General features: G+C 43.5%; 1 protein-coding gene across 5 annotated transcripts in view; it reads right to left on the bottom strand.

The window, feature by feature from the left end:
* Positions 1 to 11,915, bottom strand: part of MCTP2 (multiple C2 and transmembrane domain containing 2) — a 259,896-nt gene extending 247,981 nt beyond the window's left edge. For 3 of the 5 annotated variants that reach the window (XM_007164994.2, XM_007164995.2, XM_007164996.2), the window contains exon 1: positions 11,735 to 11,903. The gene's annotated coding sequence lies outside the window, so the exon portion shown is untranslated. Of the gene's footprint in view, positions 1 to 11,546; positions 11,636 to 11,734 lie in introns of those variants that run through there. The other 2 variants (XM_057544190.1, XM_057544189.1) reach the window with 2 other exon arrangements.
* Positions 11,916 to 16,922: the final 5,007 nt, after the last annotated feature.

Here is a 16,922-nt window from a genome sequence, read left to right as displayed (position 1 = left end):
AGGCACTCTGCAGGGATTATTATTAATAGTCACTGCACCCCAAGGTAAGTATTTTCATCTCCATTTTACAAATAATGAACCCAAGCTTTGGAGATGATGAAGTCCTACAAATGGCAGAGCTGATATTTGAGCCCAGGTTTGTCTGAATTCCAAACCCTGGCTCTTCCCAGTAACTGGGTCATGGTGAGTTAAGGGAGCCACAGAGTGGGATTCCACAGCCAGCCTCCTGGGGTGGAGGTTTCTGAAGTGGTCCCACCCCACGCCTACCTCATCCGAGGTGACCTCCAGGAAGGCCCATTGAGTAGATAGAATCTTGGTAACTTTTCTCTCCTTAATCATATCAACTACCAGGCACTGTAGTGCCACTGCAGTGTTTCCAGATCTCAAGATGTTTGGCTGGTAAAATCTGATAATAAATACCGGAGACCTTTTAAAAAGCTTTAAAATGTTAAAGAAATTCAAAGTATTTTTAATATTCTCACGTCCAAGGATGACTTTTTTTAAAATGACATCTTAACTACAACAAAAAAAAGGCCTGTTATCTCACCATCCAATTAACCCTGGCAATATTTTTTCAAGGTATGCCTTTAGGAAATTGTCATTGTGCAGAGAAGCTCGCAATGAAAAGTGACTCAGCCTAGACTAGACCATTTCCAAAAAGTAACCACTAGTAAGTTTCTAATGCTCATTTCCAGAACAAAAAAAAAATATATATATATATATATATATATATACACACACATTCATATACTAGCACATAGTAACAGTATAAATGCGTGTGTATGTAAAAGGGGTTTTGCTCTATATTATTTCATACCATGCTTTATCACATAATGTTAAAAGCAACAATAAAACCAATGTTTTATAAATTCTAAGTCAGTTAGCTCTGACTAATAGCCACTACCAAAAAACAACATTTCAAGGCAGGGGCTGGTTCTCGAACTGGCTAGATTCGGGATGTTATTGCAAACCAAAAAAACTACCAAAATCACACTGACAAGACATCCAGAACTGGTCAGCAAAATTTGCATTAAAAAAATAGTTTAACCAAAGCACCAACTTATCTTTCATTACATATGAATGTCTGTAATGTTTCTTATTGGAATGAATGCAAATGACATTAATAAGCATTCTGTTCAAAAGCACAGGACATCAGTTCGCAGGGTGCTAGGGAGCTTACCTTACACCCTCTCCATTCCCACTTCCACCACATCAGCTTCAGTATCTGCTGTCACATCCTACGAGGCCACAGGCTCTACATCCACTAAAGGAGGGTTCCTAGGAGGTATGGCATAAGCAGAATGTCCAGCACAAGTAACTCCAGTTTCTCCAAGACCACATCAAACAGAATATCAACCTCATCTGTATACTGTGGACCCTTAAAAGATCTCATTTGATAAATGGGCCTAATGCTTAGAAATAAATGAGTAACAAAAAAGCACCTAGATTTGATCAATTCCACCACAGGAATTTTACTTGGATTTTGAAATGTCAACATCTGCATGTACTTAAAAGCTTACCTCAATTTAAAAACACAAAAACACTGTGAGGTAGCTCTCCTGTGAACATTTGGGAATTACGCATGGTGTTTAGATGGAAGGGGCCACCTGCTTTGCTCTGCAAATCTATTACAACAATTACGTGTTTTATGCGTCACTTGGGTCAGATAAAGGAGAGAGACCTTCCCAGAATATCCAGTTTCATGTATTCACAACCTTTGGGCATGAAACTGCTCTAAAGCAATATATTTATCAAGACCATGCCAAATCCATGTCCAGAAGAGGGTCTAGCAGGATTCCAGGGCTTCACTGATGTGAAAGGTGAAAGGTTTCAACTATGCCTTCACCCTGGGAAGGTGCAGAGCAGCTGCTTCCAACCCCAGGCTGCAGGGAAATTCCTGGAATCTTATTTGGAACAGGTCTTGTAGATTCTCTGGTCTTATGGTTAAACAACTTCACTGGAAAGCAAGGCAGAGTGGAATGGTTGAAATAGCACTGGCTGGAATGGAATAGTAGCAAAAAAAGTAAAATTCCATCCAATTGGGTAACCCTGAACAAGTTATCGGGCCTCTCTGAGTCTCACTGTTTTCTTCTATTAAAAGGGGATGACTCCTACCTAGGAGGGTACCTGACAGGATTAGAGTAAATAAGATAATGCTCCCTCCTAATAGAAGCTCAGCAATGGCAGGCAGCTAGCACACTAAACGAAATAAATCGCAGCTGAGCCTGTATGTCCTGTAAACTAGGAAAAGCCAAAAACTCCTTCCATTAAAGGAAAAAACGACTATCAATGAAAAGCACATATTGGCAACTGAACCCCAAAACTAAGCAATAAATGAGTGATTTAGGATCTTGAGCTCATGGTGACAAAGCTAGAAATGACACAAGACTGGAAGTTGGAAAGAAAGTAGTTAATAAAGCAACTGAATATTAATCTGTCATTATGACCAGGGCCACGCCTCTGTGTTTAAACTTGTGTGTGTGTGTGTGTGTCACACAAAGAGCTCATGACATTTAAAAACAATTCCTCATGTACCTCTTCAGCTCTGCTATGTCTTCTTGTTCAAATATTAACACAGGAAACTTCCTGAGAGCCTTCTTTCTCATTCTTGGCTAAAGCTAAGTATCTCTGTGCCAGCTCACCTGAGATTAAAGAGAGTGAAAGAAATGTCAGAGAAATTCTACCTGTTTCGACAGGCCTAAAATGCTGAAGGCAACTTTTGCCAAGGATTCCTAACCAGATCCAAAACACTAAACTATGTAGAAAGAAAGTGCATGACAAACAAAAGAGGAGATAAGGAAAATGGGGGTAAAGAGTCTGAGAAGATGGAGATAGTGAATTACAGGGCCTGGTCCAGCAACAGACAAGAGACTACAGGACAGGGCTTCCCTGGTGGTGCAGTGGTTGAGAAGCTGCCTGCCAATGCAGGGGACACGGGTTCGAGCCTTGGTCTGGGAAGATCCCATATGCCACGGAGTAACTGGGCCCGTGAGCCACAATTACTGAGCCTGCGCGTCTGGAGCCTGTGCTCCGCAACAAGAGAGGCCGCGATAGTGAGAGGCCCGCGCACCACAATGAAGAGCGGCCCCCATTTGCCACAACTACAGAAAGCCCTCGCACAGAAACGAAGACCCAACACAGCCATAAATAAATAAATAAATAAATAAAATTAAAAAAAAAAAAAAAAAGAAAGAAACTACAGGACAAAGAGTAACAGATACATTTTACCTGACAGATTGGGGCAGATTTTGTTACCAACATGTGAGGGTACAGAAGCCTCCAGCATCTCTGGGCCCCAGGTGGTTCATGAAGGGCCATCAGGAGGTGAAAGGGCTGACCCTAAAGGCATTTCCAAACTACAAACCTAGAAAGCTAAGCTAATTTTATACATTTATATATAATCTTTCACATTAGGCAAGACTATCATAGCAATAATGTTAGCTACTGTTCACGTAATACAATGTTCTTTTCTGACATACTGCCTAAGTTCTCAGACTAACCCTCAACATCTTTCATAATGCTAAAAATAGTCCTCCCCACAACCAAAAGGTATTACACAATCATTATTTTTGTTTGTTTCTAGTTTGGTTTGGGTTTTGCGGGGCAGGAGTGGTTGTTTTGTTTGTTTTTTGTGAGTTTTTTGGGTTTTGCTTCTTGGATCTGAACATGGTCACAGTCACACAAAGTTGAATACTTTCTTCTGGGTTTTCCTGATCAGTTCACAGCCCTCATGAACATGCTCTTTTATTAGCTGACTTTTAATGGACAAAACAGGCTATTCTAAACTTTCAGTTCCTCAAAAGCATCCATCCATCAGTTTCTCAAAACAACCTCTCTGATCCTTCCAAATCTTCCTCCTGGCTGACATGCGTGCCCAACCTTCCCGCTAAGCGCTGGCAGCCCTGCCCCTGGAGGCACCCTTCACTACTTAACCCCTACCACCCGCTGTGCCGTATCCTTAACTAACAGCACACTTTATTGTACTCACCTGTCAAGCTGTCTGACTTCCCCTCTAGGCTCTAAGGAGACAGAGCTCTCTGCTTTATTCACAAGGAAAACTCTAGCACACAGCATGGATAATACACAATTAATAGCTTTTGGATAAAAGAACAAATAGTTATGTATTTCAGGTACTTTCTAACACATGTTTTAAACAAGCCATCAGCTTAACTCTGAGCACCTAAGAAAACCTGTATCTTCTATACAAATGAATCTTGTAACATCTGTATCAGTAGCAGCTACAAAACAGCCCTGGCCAATCTACATGGTATGTACTATCTACCTATATGTATGCATATGTGTATGCATGCATGTATGTATGTGTGTGTATCTGTGTGTATGTATGTATATGTACACATACGGCCAATCTACATGATATGATTCATTTACCATAAACATGATACACATAAATGATAAATGAGTGTTTTTAATAATACAACATAACAAATTAAGAGGAAAGACGGTAAGGCATTTTAACTTGTGACAATAAGATGGGCTCAAAATCTGAAGACCAGCTTTCAGCAAGCCCCTTGTCACTCTCCTGCCTGGCCTGCTTTCCACACTGAGGGCCTCCTCCCACGGCCCAGAGCTCAGGCTGTCAAACACGCAAAGGCCAGAGTGGAGGATTCATCTCCACCCTCTGAAGAAAGTGTAGAAGTAAACCTTTTTCATCTTTCACGTCAAAGGAATTGGAATGCGTTGCTATCCTGCCTACTCAGGAGAAATGCCCACATTTCCTCCGTGACCTGCTTCTCACTTACCACACTGCTTGGGAGACAGCATTATTCAACTGCTGATAGTATTCCCCCACTGAATTATTCAGTTCTCCTATCAGCTGCATTATTCTATCAGTCTACCCAAATCTCTACCTTGGAGTCATCCACACATTTCAAACTCACAACATCCACGAAACTCAGGATTATTCTCTAGAAAACTGTCTTCTCTAGTCCTGACTTGTGTTACTGGCACCAACCTGGGGGCCCAAGACACAAACCTCAGCCCCAGCAATCTCTCTCTCGCCACCCACATCCACCTGGTCACCTCTGTAACCGCCCAGATCTCTCTCAGATCCTTCCACACCTCTGCTTCCCTACTGCCTTACACTAAGCCCTATAACCTCACTCCTGAACTATGTATGGTAACATCTTAACTCCTCTCTTGCCAACTCACTGCCAGAATTAGTGCATCTAACTCTGTTCACCTGTAACATCGCAGAGCAAGTTTTCCCTTCCTAGTCTGTAGGGATCACATCTGGCTGGTCCCCACTGCATTTCCTTCCAGTGCCTAACATGAATGCTTAGCACAACCAAGCAGGCAAAAATGACCATATGAATGAATGAACGCATGAGTGAGACAGCCAGTACTCTCAGAATTACATTCTACTGCTTGCCATAACTCAAATTAACGTTTGTCTAAATATCTGTCTCCAGAGAAGAAGTAAATGAGGCAGGAGATAGATGGGCCCCTGGGCCGGACAGCTGATGTTTGTTAAGTGGAGTAAAACTGAAGCTTTGTTCTCACCCAGACACTCCAAGGACAAAGCTAGTGGCAGAAGCTGAGCTCTGCTGAAGTAAAGAGATGAGATGACCACTCCTGAGGTCAAGGAAAACTTCCCTGTCTACACACACGCAGGAAGGCTCCTTGGGGTTCAAAAACAGAGGAGCACCACCCCATAGTGAGTGTGGACATGCACCCACAGGCCTCTGCGGTGAAATCCATCTTAGGAAAAAGATGTGCACATTGGGGCTTCCCTGGTGGCACAGTGGTTAAGAATCCGCCTGCCAATGCAGGGGACACGGGTTCGAGCCCTGGTCCGGGAAGATCCCACATACGGCAAAGCAACTAAGCCCGTGCACCACAACTACTGAGCCTGTGCTCTAGAGCCTGCAAGCCACAATTACCGAGCCCACGAGCCACAACTACTGAGCCCGAGTGCCACAACTACTGAAGCCCGCACACCTAGAGCCTGTGCTCCACAACAAGAGAAGCTACCGCAATGAGAAGCCCGCACACTGCAATGAAGAGTAGCTCCCAGTCACCGCAACTAGAGAAAAGCCCATGTGCAGCAATGAAGACCCAACACAGCCAAAAATAAAATAAATTTATATATTAAAAAATTTTTTAAAAGATGTGCACGCATGTTGCGGAGGGTCCTAGAACACGTCATATGTGGGAAAGGAAACAAAATAATTGGCCAAAGGTAAACAAAGACCTGAAAGAACTGTCCTATATAAGGGATTTAAATCACCTCTTTACTGCTCTCCTCCTCATTAGAGAAGACGCCATACCCTTTCTCTCTGGGTGTATATTTCTGCCTTGCTTCTAACTTAAATAAACTGTTTCTCTGTGTGCTCTCACATACATTATGCTGTGTCTCTAATAATAAACTTTGCACCTGTTTTTACAGTTTTTGCCTCCTTGAAACATTCTTGCTTTCAGTGGGGGTTAAGAGCCAGGGCCACTTTGCTTCTAGGTGGTCTGGTGGCTAGGATTCCTGGTTTTCTTCCAGGCTACCCAGGTCCAGGTCCTGGGCAGGAAACTAAGATCTCTCTTCAGGACAGCTCACTGCTGTCTCTCCGAGATCATAAAGAATTAGTAATCTGAGGCTCACACCCAAAGGCAAACCATCATTCTACACACTGACACATGTACTCATATCTACAGCTATATATTCTTTTCATGCTGCCTCGCAAGATGGAGCTATTCCATGATAAAATGTACAGAACTGTGGAGAATGATTTTTTTCAGAAAGAAAAAAAAACTGAAAATGCAAAGTACAGTTCTTCTAGATACCTTCCAGGACACGATGAACAAACGCACCATCATCTTCAAGTCCTCTGTGGCCTGGGGAGGGGGGTTGGCCTTTAGAAGAGAGGTCCCTGTGCTAATAACCTGATCAAATCCCAGTATTCCGAAACAAGGCCACCTTCCACAATCATGCCCTGGGGAAATCCATGTAAGCCCATCATCATGCTGGGGAAAGAGGTGCTCCGTGTTATGTAATCATATATACACAATCATATCCATTTGCTTATGAAATTCTCAAAATTTGCACTTGGAGTGAATGACAGTAACAGTCTTCCTCTCTCATCTGGCAATTTGTCCCCAAAGAAAAACTTGCTAACCCCAAGTGGTCAGCAAATAGGGCCATTCCAAGAAGTTCCAGACCTGCCTTCCAGATCTCTCCCACAAGGCCAACACAAAACAACGACGGTGATGGAAACTCTCCCAGACCTTCCCAGAGAGGGAAGATGGGCGCTGGAACCACAATGCCTGCGCCTGAATCCTGGCTGAACTGCTTTCCAATCATGTGACCTGGGACAACACCTTTGTCTCTCTGTGCCTTAGTTGTCTCACATTTAAATGGAGTGATCTTCATGTCCATCTCAAAAGTGGACAGGACCTCAGGAAATAGCAACAATTAACAGAAAGGCAGATTAGAAATAGCCCAAGGGGAAAAAAAATAGATAAACAACAAGGTCCTAGTGTATAAGCACAGGGAACTATACTCAGTATCCTGTAATACACCAAAATGGAAAAGAACATGAAAAATAGTATGTATATATATGAACAACTGAATCACTTTGCTGTACATCAGAAACTAACACAGCGGGCTTCCCTGGTGGCGCAGTGGTTGAGAATCTGCCTGCCAATGCAGGGGACGCGGGTTCGAGCCCTGGTCTGGGAAGATCCCATATGCCGCGGAGCAACTGGGCCCGTGAGCCACAACTACTGAGCCTGCGCGTCTGGAGCCCGTGCTCCGCAGCAAGAGAGGCCGCGATAGTGAGAGGCCCGCGCACCGCGATGAAGAGTGGCCCCCGCTTGCCGCAACTGGACAAAGCCCTCGCATAGAAACGAAGACCCAACACAGCCATAAATAAATAAATAAATAAAAATGGAAAAAAAAAAAGAAAGAAACTAACACAGCATTGTAAATCAATTAAAAAAAAAGGAAGAGCCAAAATAAATAAATAAATAAATTATTGGCGTGATAACAGCTCTCTCTCTGGGGTTGTGCTGATGATTAAAAGAGGTAATATTTCTTAATCTCAATGCCTGGCACCATCTAAGTGCTCCATAAATGTCAGTGACAGTAAGGTAAGTTATATTACAATGATAATCCATTAGCCTTAGTACTAATCTTACTCCTCCTCCTTTCATCCTCCCAAGGGATTCTATGCCCTACCAGTTCTCTTAAACACTACAAGCAATGGTTCTCAAACTTTATAGCATGCACCAGAATCATCTGGAAGGCTTCTTAAAACACAGATTGCTGTGCCAGAGACACAGAGCTTCTGATTCAGGAGGCCTGGGATGGGGCCTGAGAACACACATTTTTAACAAGTTAATCTCAGGTGCATGGGTGCTGCTTGGTTTGGAAAGACATGTGGAAAAATACTAAGGGGCCTCCCTGCATCAGTGGAGGACAGTGTGTGGGTCCAAACCTCCGAGGCTTTCTATGGCCCTCCACATCCCTAGACTGCCCTTCCTGGACTCTTCCATCTCAGTATCTCCACCCACAATTCCAAACTCAGCTCAAGCATCAAGACCTCTGTGCTGGCACCAACACTGTACTATCATCAATGAAATCAGCTGCAAGAGACCAGAAGCTCCCTGGCAATCAGAACCTGGCCTTACTCAGTGCATGGGACATAGAAAACCCTCAATAAATGGTGACATAGAATGAAAGCTGGGACAGTCAACAGTCAAAGGCATTCCTGGAGAACCAACCAAACTGGAAGGTCTTAAACACCATCAGGGGCCTTCCTCTCAGAACTGTTCACTGGACATGAAGTGCCCTGAGACCCCAATGAGCCCAGGATCCCCTCCACCCCAGGCGGCAGCTTTTCTGCTCAGTGGACCATTGGCCCTTTAACTCCAACCACAACTGTGGCTCCCACTCTTTGAAGGCAACGGAGCTTCATTTTCCGGACTCTCACTGGCATAGGCCCCCATGAGTGCTACAAGCTGCTGGGAAATGCTGAGTGTTCTCAGAGAGAAGGTTGCAATCAGGAAGCATTTTTTTTTTTTTTTTTTTAAGGAAGCATTTTTATGTAAGCATTTCTGGTAAATGGCCCAAAAAGATCTCTGCAGAAAGAGATGGCAATCTCCAGCAAATGGCTACAATTTCTTTTTCCATTCTAAATAGGCATTCACCTTCATAGCTAATTTTGTATTATTTTTCTTAACAAGGATCCCCATATTGTTTACCTTTCCGGTCTCACAAAATCTGGATCTGCCGGTTTCATACCTCATGCATACGCTGCTCCTTGGCCCTTCGGCTCTTCTGTGAATTTATCTAAATCATCACACACCCTGCCCCTTCATTAAAGCATCTTAACCAAGCCAAGCACACTTTTATAAACACCTGCTAGGCAGGATTTCAAATGCTTTTAGAAAGAAGTTCAAGGTGTCTTGTCGATTTCTCTGTCAAATGAAGATAGAGGGAAAAACAAATGTGCCAAGCACGATCCAGGCAGAATATCTATCTGATCCTCCCAACAGAGGCAAAAAGCCTTTCTTCAACAAAAAACACTTTCTTCAACACCAGAAGATGATTTCAATATGAAACCCCTCAATTTTTGTGTGTAATAACCAACAGTTATAAGGAAGGTTTTAAGAAAGCAAGTGCTCTCCATGTCAGGAAATACTATTTAAAATTCTAAGTACTATTTTCATTCTCATCCTACACAGTATAATAATTTTAATTTGAAAATCACTTGTGTGGTTTACATGCACGTAAAGAAACCATCAGTTGAGCTGTTATGGATCATTCACTCAAAAGACTAAATTGGAATTTTAGGATTCCTTCCTAAATAAGCACGTTGACACACTTACACTTCTAGAGATAGATTTAAGGAAAACTATATATATCTTTTAAAATAAATATTCATGATTATAGATTTATACACACACACAAAGTCTTTTCTAGGTGACAAAGGTGGCCTCTATTCACCGGTAAACTATAAAAGGAAATTAAGAGGAAATATGTTAAAGCATATGAATAAGAAAATTAGCTGATACTTCAGCATATGAATAATATGAATATTAGTTGATACTTCAATGTGTAATACACAAGGAATACATATAAAGTTTTACTAATTTGCCCAACTTGGCTATATTAGGTCCTTAAAAATATGCTAAGGAAGATACATAATAAATTTTATGTTTTTTAAAATAGCTGTTCATCTTCTTGTCCCAGATTGGTTTCAGTTTAACAAGGAGAATGAGAACAAACAATGCTCGTTTTATTCATGATGGTTACTTTAACTCTCAGGACGTGGATTGTTTTGTGAACATAAATTTGAATTATTATTTCCATTAAATCTGCAGATTTACACTATCTGTCTCACAGTAACTTGGAATAGTGAAAAAGCATGGGTTCTGCACTCAGAAATATCCACACTCAACTCCCAGGTCCACCAGTTACTGTGAACAAATTCCTGGATTCTTCCCTGCCTCAGTTTCTCATCTGTACAGAGGAAGTTAACATCTACTTTGCATATTTTATGCAACTTTTTAAGTAAAGTGACCAGCATGGTGTTTGGCACAGAGTTGATTCTTACTAACCTTAGTTTAAGGATGGTTTGGATAATCCTTGTCACTCTGGATGAGAGACCAGGCTAATGATAAATATTCTCCAAAGATTTTCATTTTCCCTGCATTTAAAATGCTTATTACCAGAGATAAAAGAAGAACCGTAAAGACAAGAGCACAATATGCCACTGCTCTCTTTCTCAACAGCCCCCTGTGAGAAACGACTGCCCTAAAATTCCCTTTTGTATCCACACCTGTGCTACCACACAGCACACCAGCCTGACCCTCGTAGAGGTCCCCCCCTTAACAGGCGTGCAACAAATATCAGTTAAATTTAAATGCTGCTGACCCAAGCAAAAACTGAATGCTAATGGAAATCGCAATCCATAGACCTGTTTGCGATTCGGTGCGTCGTTGAAACAGGTTTTCTAGAGTCTTCAGGTTCACCGGGAGGCTGTTTGGTAACTTTAAGTTCCCGATGCCGATGGAACTTCTAGAACAGACTCAGGTAAGCACCCAGGCACGGGTGAAACCTTCACACAGCGCGCACAAGTTCATTCAGACGTTCTAATCCACTTCATGGAAACCCAACCATATTTAAAAGCCATCAACGTACCATTTGCTTAACAAATGGACAGTGCACTGGGGAACTAATTGCGGAAGCAATTGCCTCTCAAGGTCGCCACCACCATCACGGTATTTTTTTTTTTTTTAATGTGACAAGACACTCTGGAACCTACACAATTATCAGAAGGCTTTCAACTCTCGTGGGGGGTGAGCAAATGTCCGCGCAAGGAACCGAAGCGGACTCTCCGGGTCTCCACGAAGGGAACGCATCCAATCCCACCCAAGTGAGGGACTGACCTCTGCACAAAGAGTCCCGGAGGTGGCGGTGACAAACTCCACTGCGACCCAAGGAGACCGAATGTAGGTCCTTTAAAATGCAAAGAAATCCTAGGGCAGGCTGCCCTCCCCCGGTGCGCCCTCCAGCACTCCGGTCCTCGACATACCTTTCTGACTCTGAACCGGCAGCTCCGGAGTTGGCAGCTCCACTGAATTCCCTTCCCGGTCGCTCAGGTTCCCCAACTCCCCGGTTCTGTTGTCAGCGGACACCCCTCCACCCCCCAAAGGAGAGAGCCACCGGCGACCCGGTGCTCCGCCAGCGCTCGCGGCCAGGTGAACCCCGCACCGCCCTCACCTGTCCGAGGCCGCGTCCCAGGGGATGCAGAGAGGCCGGCGCTCGCCGCTCACCTGCGCGGGCCCCGCCGCCGCCGCTGCAGTTGCCGCTTGCACGCGCAGGGAGCCGCCGAGACGCGGCGAGAGCGGGCGCATCTCCTGGGGCCGCCAGACTTCCTCGGCCCCGCCTCTTTCCGGCCCCGCCTCCAGCTACCCCGAGAGCCGGCCCAGCCTCCAGGCGGAGGAGGCGGCCGCGCGTCACCTTGGGGCCCCCTCCCACCCGACCCGGGGCGGACGCCGCTGCAGGAAGCTCCGACGGCTGCTGAGAGAAGGGGCCGCCGCTGGATTCCGGGTAATGGCTGGGTGAAGAGAAGGAGGTTACCCGTAACTCCTTCGTCTGGACTGAGTCACAGGAAAAGGAAGATGTGTCCAAAAAGTCTGGCAGTGACTAAAGGAGTTGAGTTTCTTCACGATTTAGTTGAGTGTAAGAACAAAGTGTGGACAAGTGTGGCTGGCACTCAAGAGGACAAGTGCGGCTGGCAAAGTTGTAATTGCTTAATTAATCACTTGTCTTCGCTATTGCGCAGAGGCGCGCACCTTGTTCCCTTCGCTCCCTAAAGGATCAGTGGGAAGGGAACAGCCTCCGTTTTGACCACCCTGACCCTGGCAAGAGGTACCAGAGGCAGGCAACCCATGAAACCTGTGCCACGTGCGCGCGACTGTGGGTGAAACTCCGTTTTCTGAGCCTAAGTTCCTCATTCCTAAAGATTAGGTGACATTCGTGCCCAGCGAGCTGCCGGAACACTCAAAGAGTCTCTTAAAGAGAGACTTAAGTGCGATGACTGGCACTAAGGCATTCAGTAAACATTTGCTTTTGTTCCTTTCCCTTGAATTTTTTTTTCTTCCTCCTTTTTCTTCTCTTCCCGCTATAATCTTGCACTTTATTTACTGCTTATCTCTGCCCGGTCACTTTCTTTTCTCATCTATTAATGAGCCTGCATCTACAGGGCACCGAGTCTGTGCCCTGAAAGGCGTTGGGCGCTTTAAAAGGAGATATTCTGGTAAGATCCCTGCCCTCTGGGAGGTCAGGAACTCACAAGACACCACCACCACCCCCAGGAAACAGCTTTGAAATTAGATACAAGAGAGTCAAAGAAACCCGCTAATTGAGTGTTGGACCGACCGGCCGTTCTGAAGGATATTGTGGGTCTGTGAGCTGGTGAGGAACGTAATTGATGTAATTGGTGGTTAAAAGCACTGACTCTGGAGTCAGATCAAATCCGGGCTTGGCAGCTAATTGTGTTAAACCAGCTACTTCACTTAATGTCTCTGAATTTCAACTCTCCCCTCCCCCCAAAAAAACAAAAGCAAAACAAAAACAAAAAAACCTGGGATTAAAATAATAAGCTGTTGCATAGATTCTGAGAAATAATTAATTTACATAAAGTACTTACCACAGTGTTCTGGCCTATGGTTAGCACTTAATAAAGGTTGGGTAATGCTAATAAGAGTAGGGTAGAAAATGGAGGCTGGGGAGATAAAAATTTAGAAAATGTGAGAAATTGGGAGGAAATGTTAGAAATCAATGCTGCCGTCATTGTGAAAAGCATACTTCTAATAACAGCTACCGGTGATGAACAAAACTGGTCATCAGTTTCTCTGCTTGGCATGTAACACGTGATCATATTTAATGCTCACAAACCTGGAAGAAAGTTCATAGTATCCCTCACTTGATGAGGAAAATTAGCCTCAGAACCATGAAATAACCAGCCTGAAGGGATGAATCAAGGTAGTAGTAGAATCAGAGAACCCAGAGGTAGATGGCAAATCTGGGCTTTTTCCCACTGTGCTCTCCGTGCTGTTACATCGCCTACCTGAGAGAGCGGAGGTAACAGGGAAAATAAAGCAGCAAAATAAGAGGAGGAGCATTGGGTAGGAGAAATAGCAACCACACCTTTAAAGCCGACTAAGGATACTACTGAATTAAAATAGTAAATGAACCCACACAAAAAAGCTTTTTGCTTCTAACTCCTGCCGCAGTGGAGTTCCTGTTCTGTGGTTCCTGCAGCCTAACCGCAAGTTGAAAATGACTAACAGCATTTTTCAGTCATTAAATGCTACAGAAAGTGAAACATCGAAAGATCACAGAAATGTAAGCTCATACCTCCTCTCCTCCCTCTCACCACAATACCCTCTTCTGTCCATCTTCCTTGTTTTTTTTTTTTGTATTGCCCAGACACGTTACCTGCCTCTTTATAATATGTTCCACCCAGGGAATAATATTGTTGCTTTAACCAGTTTAACTTCACTGTATAACCACACGCAGCACTTAGAACAGCAGCTAGACACATAGGTGGCTGATAAATTTTCAATACACTGTTGTTACATTTAAAAAGGGTTTGAACCAAGTCTTATGGGCACTGTCAATGACGTCATAATTGTTACTTTATAAAAAAAAAAAGAATCTCCTGCATTTATAATAGGTGGTCTTTGCTGTCTTGCCTTCTTAATTCACATGAGCAATGAGATATTTGGCCTCTGAAGAAACAACCCTATTGTCAATATGATAATTGAGCATATGCTTGGTTGCATGGCAATCTAATAATTTCAGTTTTTAAAATTTGAAATGGCAGATGTGTCTTCTAGGGGTCCGATGTGCTTTTTTGCCGTGACAGCTAATGCACCTGTCATGCCTTCAGAAGCACTGCCATGGAGGTATATTAGCAACTGTGGTGCCTGTTTAAATGAGCCAGAGCAATTTAAACAGGACAAGTTACGTTTCTAGTCACCTGAAATCTCTGCCCAGGGGATTAAAGGAGTCTTCTGTAAAAGAGAGAAAACCGTGTCTGTAAGTGCAGAGGAACAAGAGCTCCAGCTCCTCTCTGCTCCTAGGAAATCAGGACAGGCCTCCTTGTGTCATCCACGCAGTCAGACCAGTCCAGCTCGAATTGAAGGACTCAAGGCTAATCTTGGGAGTACCACTCCCTTGAATGTCCAAGAAAAAGGTTTCTGAGTTCTGCTAATGAAGATATTAAGAGCTTGGCACCTAGCATATCTCATCTTCATTAGTGCTTCTTATCATTTCTGGGCCAATAAAAGCTAAAGTAGAAAATCAATTGAGATATAAACGTATAAATCTAGAGCTATTAGGAGGTGAAACCAATGCCATGGTTAAGGCAAAATTTAGTTCATGAGCCACATGGCAAATGTTTAGTGTGTGCTGTAAGGAAGAAGCATGTGTACTTTGTTACGTGGCATTGAGAAAATGGCATTTCTTTTATTGTCAGTGCAAATAGGCTTTGTCATTATATTTACTTGGTTAGGGATTTTTTTTTTCCCATCTTTTAATTGTCATGGCAGATTATAGAAAGCATATTCCCTTTTTATAGTGGCAGTTGTGGAGAGACCAAATTTAGTGACTCACACCAGACCCCAGCTCTGCCACTTAACTAGATGTGTGTTTTCCTGCAGGTGGCTGGTAGGGTTTCAGTTTCTTGAACAAAGGAGTGGCCCCAACAGAAAAGGAGTGTTACTTTCTTTTTTTTTTTTTTTTTAAATTTATTTATTTATTTATTTATTTTTGGCTGTGTTGGGTCTTCATTTCTATACGAGGGCTTCCCCCAGTTGTGGCAAGCGGGGGCCACTCTTCATCGCGGTGCGCGGGCCTCTCACTATCGCGGCCTCTCTTGTTGCAGAGCACAGGCTCCAGATGCGCAGGCTCAGTAATTGTGGCTCACGGGCTTAGTTGCTCCGCAGCATGTGGGATCCTCCCGGACCAGGGCTCGAGCCCGTGTCCCCTGCATTGGCAGGCAGATTCTTAACCACTGCGCCACCAGGGAAGCCCCGGAGTGTTACTTTCTAAAAGACTTATTATAAAACCTCAAGTATTTAATTGTCTTATTAATAATAATCCTACGTAGCAAATTATTTAAAATACCTAGGCATATATTTAATACAAGCTAATTAGCTAGAAATATGCACAGGTATTAAGTTGCTAAAAGTTACACTTTTATGGATATTATGCTTTCTACGAGTGAGAATTTCTATGACCAGGATGAACATATGCTAATAGTTGCTTTTAAAAAGTTAAAATTATTAGAGACATGGAGGGTAAATCTTAAGAGCTTTAATCCCCCGTTCATCAGATGGGTTAAGCAGACCCAAATTTACTGCTTTCAGGTGAAGCTTGACCTGGCTCAAGGGTTCTCGCTTATCACCAACACGTCTGGTGATGTGAATTTCATCCATCTAGCTGAGTGCTTAGACCTTCTTCCAAAGTAAACCAGATCAGGAGTGCATTTCACACTGTACATCATTGCTGTGGTCCCCTGTGGAATCACTTTTCTAGAATGTGCTCTACTGTGTTTCCATTGTTGATCGTGAGGAGCATCTTAGGATCAGCCCTGAGAAGTGGGTTGTTGAATTTACACTGAAAATGTTAGTCAGGGTCATTGTTTTTAAAATTACAGTGATCAAGCTAGAAGTTGTCCATCATCTCAGGAATGCAAATCTAGACCTTCCCACAGCAGTCAGTCTGTCTGCATCCTCTGGGTTCCATAAGTAACTCAAGTGAATTTGTTTTCCTCTCTAATTTGACGGTGAGAATGCTCAGGGTGACCTATCTCTGTCAAATGTTCAGAAATGCTTTTTCATACGTTGTATAATAGAGTTATATTTTTCTAATTTACTGTCCTAAGTCTGAGATGAAACGAAAGGAATTTTCAAGGCCAGGGTAATAAGATAATAATTGATTTTTCCGTGCAATAAGATGTACATCCATCGACACATTTGTCTGCATAACTAACATCCACTGAGCAGCGCCAACCAGGGCCACACACTAGGATGCTTACAGGGGCCAGGCTGGTGAGATCAATGTGTGACTGTGGCCGCATTCAAGAAAATAGAGACTGTCAAAACCTGCAGAGCACATGCCCACCTAAAGGCATTCAAATTCTATTCTTGTTAACTTCTCTGCTGGCCAAAGCATGCAGGTGGCCAGATGCCAGGTAGCCATTTGTGTCCCCTGATCAACAGTGTGTCCGAGCTCTAAGATAAACACTATGGATATAAGATAAATAAAATATGATAGCTTCTGCCCTCCAGGGATTTACATTTTGCTGTGGGAAAAGATATGTAAACAAATAAGCAGGACAGATTTTCAGAGGGAAAAGTCTCTGACAGCAGCACCTGCAGGGCCCAGGGAGTAAAGT

This window comes from Balaenoptera acutorostrata, chromosome 3, assembly GCF_949987535.1.
Source record: "Balaenoptera acutorostrata chromosome 3, mBalAcu1.1, whole genome shotgun sequence".
NCBI lineage: Eukaryota > Metazoa > Chordata > Mammalia > Artiodactyla > Balaenopteridae > Balaenoptera > Balaenoptera acutorostrata.
This window is presented reverse-complemented; position numbering and strand designations above follow the sequence as displayed.